Source organism: Ambystoma mexicanum, chromosome 2q (assembly GCF_040938575.1).
Source record: "Ambystoma mexicanum isolate Mex_15411 chromosome 2q, UKY_AmexF1_1, whole genome shotgun sequence".
Classification (NCBI taxonomy): Eukaryota; Metazoa; Chordata; class Amphibia; order Caudata; family Ambystomatidae; genus Ambystoma; species Ambystoma mexicanum.
This window is the reverse complement of record NC_090924.1, coordinates 849,561,629-849,568,031: the sequence shown is the minus strand read 5'-3', so window position 1 is coordinate 849,568,031 and position 6,403 is coordinate 849,561,629.

The window sequence follows — 6,403 nt, the reverse complement described above, 5'->3', positions numbered from 1 at the left end:
AATATCCTTCTGCAGATGAGAAAGGGGATGAACTGTCTGCAGAATAGTGTGCTTGCTCCCCCCTTTCTCCCTTCGTTCTTCTCTGACTTCCTCCAAAACCCCCGGTTTAAGCTCACCTTATGGTTTGGAAGGATGAACTCTCCATCCTGCTTCTGGTGCAGGGGCACGCGTTCGTCCAGTTACTTCACTGGTTTTCAGAATGGCGCTGGCAAAATCCACTTGACTTTTCGGAGCGATACGCTGTAAGTATGAAGATTCAAAAGTTTAAGTGTGAGCCTCTCTTTATGTTGTCTTCCTAACCTGTGATCTGTCCTTTATTTCAGGTGCAGAACGAAGGCGATGCGTTGAGGGGTTAAATTGCCGATGGTAAAATCAGGTGAGTTAGTGATGAGGGCGACCCCTCTAAATGTCTTTATAATTCCCCAGTAATGTCTTTGGTCCTTTCCCCATAGGGGCCGTGGTGCGGTACCTGCCAACGAAGCGGCGCCGACTCGAAATGTGGAATGGTTCACCAAGAAAAGCCGGTAAGTATTATGGCTGAAAATTCGGCTTTCCTCCTGTGTTCCCACTGCTCACCTTTTGTCTCTTCTTCTCTCCCCTAGGTGCAGAGATGTGGCGACCGGTGCTGACAGCCGCGATGGAGCGGGGAGATGTCTCGAGGACAGGTGAGTGAAGCGCGGCGCTGCAGCGAGCAACGCAATGCTTTTAAATGGAAGTCTTTCTTCAAGAATGCTGGCGTGAAGATTCCGGATGCAGGTAAGAAGTTTGAATAAGTTCTTGGTTTTCACCTTTCTCTTCTCTTCTTTCCTTACAGGTGTTCCAGGTTCGAGGCAGGCGTGGCTGGAGTTCAGGTGCAGGAGCAGACACGGTGAGCGTTCAGCTGCTGGGATGCAGAACAACGCGAAGCACATGTGGCTGTCCGGGCGTGGCTTAAATAGCCTTGGAAGAAGTCCCAGGTAAGTATTCTTCCACAGCCCCACCCAAGTAACAAAATAGTCCCTCCTAAGCCTCATTTGGCTTGGGTCTTAATGCAGCATGGTCTGCATCAGGTGAGTATGCAGCATGGTCTGCATCAGGTAAGTGCACTAAACACTAAACACTTTCCTTTATGAGCCTGGTGCCTATGGCGCCAGGACTGATGTCCAACATGAGCCTGGCGCCAAAGGCGCCAGCACAGAGTCCAAAGAGCCCCTATAAGGGGCCGCTGGGCTTTTACCCGGGGGCATGATGCCTGCTCCCGGGGGTGCTGGGCCTGGCCTGGTGCTCCGGGGGTAGGCATCATGACATATACTAGGTCTAATTGAGTCCAACTGCCTCATGTTCCCCTGTTCTTGTGAACTGGTAGGCATGAAATTTGTAGTGCCTAGCGCATATAATATGGCGAGTTGGCTTGAGACCCCCTGGTAAAAAGGACATCCCACTGTGGTCAGGGGTTGCCCTTCCATACCCTAACTGTTCAGGGTTCCTCAAGGCCTGAATGTATTTAGCCATTTTGATCTCTAATCCCTCTCATTTATCTTTCTCAGCCCTCAGCCTCTATCTCTTGGTGGTATATAGAGGCCTGAGCTTTGAGCTATGCTACAAGGGCTTGAGTAGCTTCTATGACCTTGCTTTGTGCCACTACTTGGCTATGGAGTCCCTTGTTCTCCTCACAAAGGGCCTAAATTTCCCTCTGTGTGGCTTGTACTATCTGGTTATACTCAGACCTCTTCTTTTGCAGGAGACTAATTTCCTCACTTTGTGCACTTTTGGTCTGTGTTGTCTGCTCTAGATCCAATTCTACTTGTCTCACATGTTCCATTTATCTTTCATTTTCTACCCTCATGTCAGTCAATTCCTGGAAACATGATTCACTTTTCTCCAGGTCTGTCTTTAACTGGCACACTTCCTGACACAGGGCATTTTCTTCCTCACTCAATCTGCTATTCTGTTTGCCACGGCTCTGTCATTTCAAAGCGCTCAAATTCTGGCTCCCCTGGTCGAATTCCACCTGGGAATGGACCTCCCTTATGATCAGCTGGCTATTCTCCTCTTTCAATTGCCTAATCTGATTTTGAAATGCATACATGTCCTCTAAGCAGGCCCTATTATGTACTACTTGCTGACTCAATTTTAGTTGACTCTCTCTCAGGTTTTGAACCCCTTCTTGACATTCCTCTCTTAGTATTGGTTCTCTGTCTATAAATTAGTTTTCTGCTGTGCCACCAACTCATCCTTTAGCTGCTGAATCATGCTTTCTAATTTTAATTCTGCATTTTGACTCTGCTGCACTTTCTCCTCTACTTGCCTTAACTCTCTCTGTGCTCGGTCCAAAAGCTCATATTGATTTTGCACAGAGGCTACACTCTCCTGGAATCTTTCTTCCATGATCATCATATGGAAGTGCATATGTGCTGTGAGCTGAGTCATTTTAATTTGCTCATATCGGGTGGTCTGCGTCAAATAAGAATCTGCCAGGGCTTGATGTAGCAGGCCATTATCCTGCCACACATCCATATTTAAAGACGTAACCTCTTGCATCATTCTAGATTGCCATGCTTCATGCTCTTGTTTTGCGCATTCACCTTTAATGAACAATTTGGATAGAAGGTGCTTCCTAACCATGTTAATTTCTGCGGTGCTCATTATGAAATGTGTTCTGCACTTCATGGGTTCTCTACGCAAGGGCAAAATCTCAACCTGCTTCTGCTTAGTTCATATTCACAATATTTAATCTGCATACCCAGCCCTGAACTCACGGTTCAGGGCTGGATGGCACCTTCACAATGCAACCCAGCTTTCTATCCACCAAATGTAACAATACCTTCATTGAATAGTCTGCTCTGGTGAACATACTTTTCTCAATCCCGGACAAGCTCCCACTTTGTCACGGTTTTATTCCATGGCACATGCAAGCCAGGGATCTCCTTCCCCTGCAATGAATGTGGCACACAATAAAAACGCTTTCATTTGTTTTACACTTTAGATACTTTTTGAGAAGGCCTCAACCCGTCTCGCACCCAACCTCCACAAATACCCTGTGTCACAATGGGCTAGGAACCAGGCCGGTGCGTATCATTAAAATATTTATTCATTTATTATTTAATGTCAAATGAGAATCAACAAATTATAACAGCCACCTATGTTGTGGCAACACAAAGATGCAATAACCTCTATAAAGGTACCAGGTTAAGATATACTGTCACAATTACTTCTTTTTAATGGCAAAACAGAAAAGGAACAATTCAATACAATGATAGCACTTATGGTTAAGCACTCCCCCCGCGACACTCAACCCCCAAACATCAATTGGACTTGATTCCTTTGAACGGAAGGCAGTGGCAGGCAGTAAGAATACAGGGTAAAATCGGTTTTGGTGTGGTGCCCACACAAACAATAAGGGGAGCCAGAAAAGAATGGGACAATTCGTTTTAGAGCACAAGGAAAGAATGGGTTATCAATTATTTAGCACAACCACTATGGAAAGAACAGAAGGGATTTTGGACTGCTTACATTTAAAGGACAGGCAAAGCTTTAAAGGAATGGTTTGGTCAAAAAATATTATTGTGCCTATGGGTCGGCCATGTGCTTTTAACCATAATTCGATCGATCGTACAAACATTTCCTATGCACCTTCCCAAGTTTTCGTCTCTTGAACACAAGCAAAATAAGGCAGAAGGGCCTGGCCATTTGTGATAATCTTATCACTTTCTGCATCGGCCTGGGTGACCTGCGTTTGCGGCACTAAATCACATCCCCCGCCCCTGAGCCTGACATCACTAAACGCGTACCGCCCATTTCACAACGCCAAAGCACGTCTCGTGTAAACATTCTCTGTGCCTCAGCTAATGACGTGTCACCATGGAAACGGCAGGAAGCCTCTTTCCTCTATAAGTATAAACAGAGCGTTTCACAACACACAACAGCAGATTTTCTTTTCCATTCCTCTCGCTGTATTTCTTTGAGTATTCTGTGACTCGTTTCTGTGCTCTGGTCAGCTACCTTCGTTGCTTTTAGCCCGTGTGAACAGATACCAGTACGACCGCTATAAATTATTTTCATTTCTTTACCACACAATGGCAACAATAATGCCCTACCTGTACGAGCCCGAGTATTCCGAGGAGGAATTACTGGAAAAAGCAAGATCTGTAAACGATGGGGATTTGGACAACAGTTGAGCGGACGTTTCAACAGATGAAGAGCCTGGGCCTAGTCGCATGGACGGTGTTTCCACCTGGTGTACCTGCAATCGGTGCGCGCTAATGCCAACCGAGGTGGAGAACTGCTGCTGCCTAGAAAACTCTGGATGCTTGTCCTACATATCGCAAGGCGATCCACAGCCGTTACCGAGCTGCCAGACTTCACGGCAGTCTGTATCACATGGTCCGTGTTGAGGATTTTGATGGTGCTTATGCACGAACTTCGCGCAACAGTTCGCCCTCGTAATCCAAGTAACAAGTAAGTATAGTCTGGTTGTGATGTCAGTTAGGCCACTACTATTTCATGGTTGTCCCCTATATTCTCGTAACTTCAAGATATTGTCACATTCGTTTAGTCTTGCAATTCTCTAGTAATAGTCGCATAAAAGTAATTCAATATTGTGCAGTGTCTAGTTAGCATTTGTCCGGGCAAAAATGCCATTGCATACAAGAATTGTCATTGACAACTAAGGTTTAATACACTTATATTGGTCATTTGAAAACAGATTGTATCTTTCTCTTTCATAGGTGGTACCGGCTGGTGGCCTATCGTTCGTACACATGGTGGCTTCATGGGAGGCTTGGACACCGCGTTCGACAAGTAATACCTGCCTGTGTCGTTGGCGCCATTAGCCAAACTTTCCCCAGTGACAGCGGTCAGTACAGGGGATTTTCCCTCGCTTAGCTGCAACCAGACCTTTACAATGTCTAGTATTTTTGTGCCATCAAATATTTTTTATCAATGGTTGTTTCAGTTTTTAAGTGAATCATGTGTGTTTCCATTCAGCAGTGTTCCGGTGCCTTGTCTGCACACCTCCCGGCCCATCCATCCCACCCCCCACTATCAAAGGCAGTTCACACCAGTGGATGTGCGCTGCCATGGGGTGCTGTCAGGGGCGCGAACGGCCAAGTGCCAAAAAACATGTACACTTCAAAAGGTATCCTACGCCCAGGGGCCATTGTTCACAAGGCCTCCCCACACCCCGTGTCTCCAGGCAGGCCTCTCCTGAAGCAGACCGTACCCCTGCAATCCACATACGTGTGTCTCCATTCAGCAGTGTTCCGGTGCCTTGTCTGCACGCCCCCCGGCCCATCCATCCCACCCCCCACTGTCAAAGGCAACTCGCACCAGTGGATGTGCGCTGCCATGGGCGCGAACCGCCAAGGTGCCAAACAACATGTACACTTCAAAAGGTATCCTACGCCCAGGGGCCATTGTTCACATGGCCTCCCCAGACCCAGTGTCTCCAAGCAGGCTCCCTTGAAGCAGGCGCTCCCCTGCAATGTACATAATACCACGACATATACACGTCATTCATTCACAAACACACCCCTTTTTGTTATTCTTTATAAACCACTGGATATTTACCATGAGAACATCTTTGAGCACTGCAAGGAAACTCGTGAACGTGCTACTCTGTGACCGCTTCGAGTGAACTCGTCAGTGTGCTACCTGTGAACATCTCCCTGTTCTCCTGCCGCTAATTACTCTGCTTGCTGAATCCAACTGTTTGTTGGTCAAGGTAAGGGCATGTATCGTAATCATATCTCATTCATTTGTAAATTTATATCTATTCAGAAGTATCGAACTCCATAGTGCATTGCTATTGATTTGAGTTTCTTTTGTTATGTTATCGATATATCCATTTTTTTCAGTGCCCATTGGCATCATATAGCATTCGCGGACCGTGTCTATAATATAAGCATGTTTCCATTTCATGCACAATAGTACATTCAAGGGACAAGTAACATGTTCTGATTTTCAACACATCAATTAATCGCTTCTGCAATTTATCCCATAATACAGCCACACATGCTGCACTGGTTTTGCTGTGGTGCCCAAAAGAAAGCGTGCAAGGAACAATGTATGGTCCAATTAATTCTTTCTCACATGTTTATGCAAAATAATTTTCTAATAATGTTGACCTTTATTTTGCAGAATTTACAACAATGCCTGCATGTTCTATTTTCGGTTGCCCTTAGAAGACCCATGACAAATCTGAAGGCATTACAATGCATGTATTCCCTAAGACTGTTGATCGAATAAGAGAATGGGTCAGACGTTGCGGATATCCACCAGAAGAGCTTGAAAGTAGAGTCAAACAAGTCTTGCAGGACAAGAGGGGTCATCGATACCGCATCTGCAGCCTGCACTTTGACCCGGAGATGTACGACACATCCTTGTACACAAAGAGGAATCAACTGAGAACAACTCTGAAATTGCT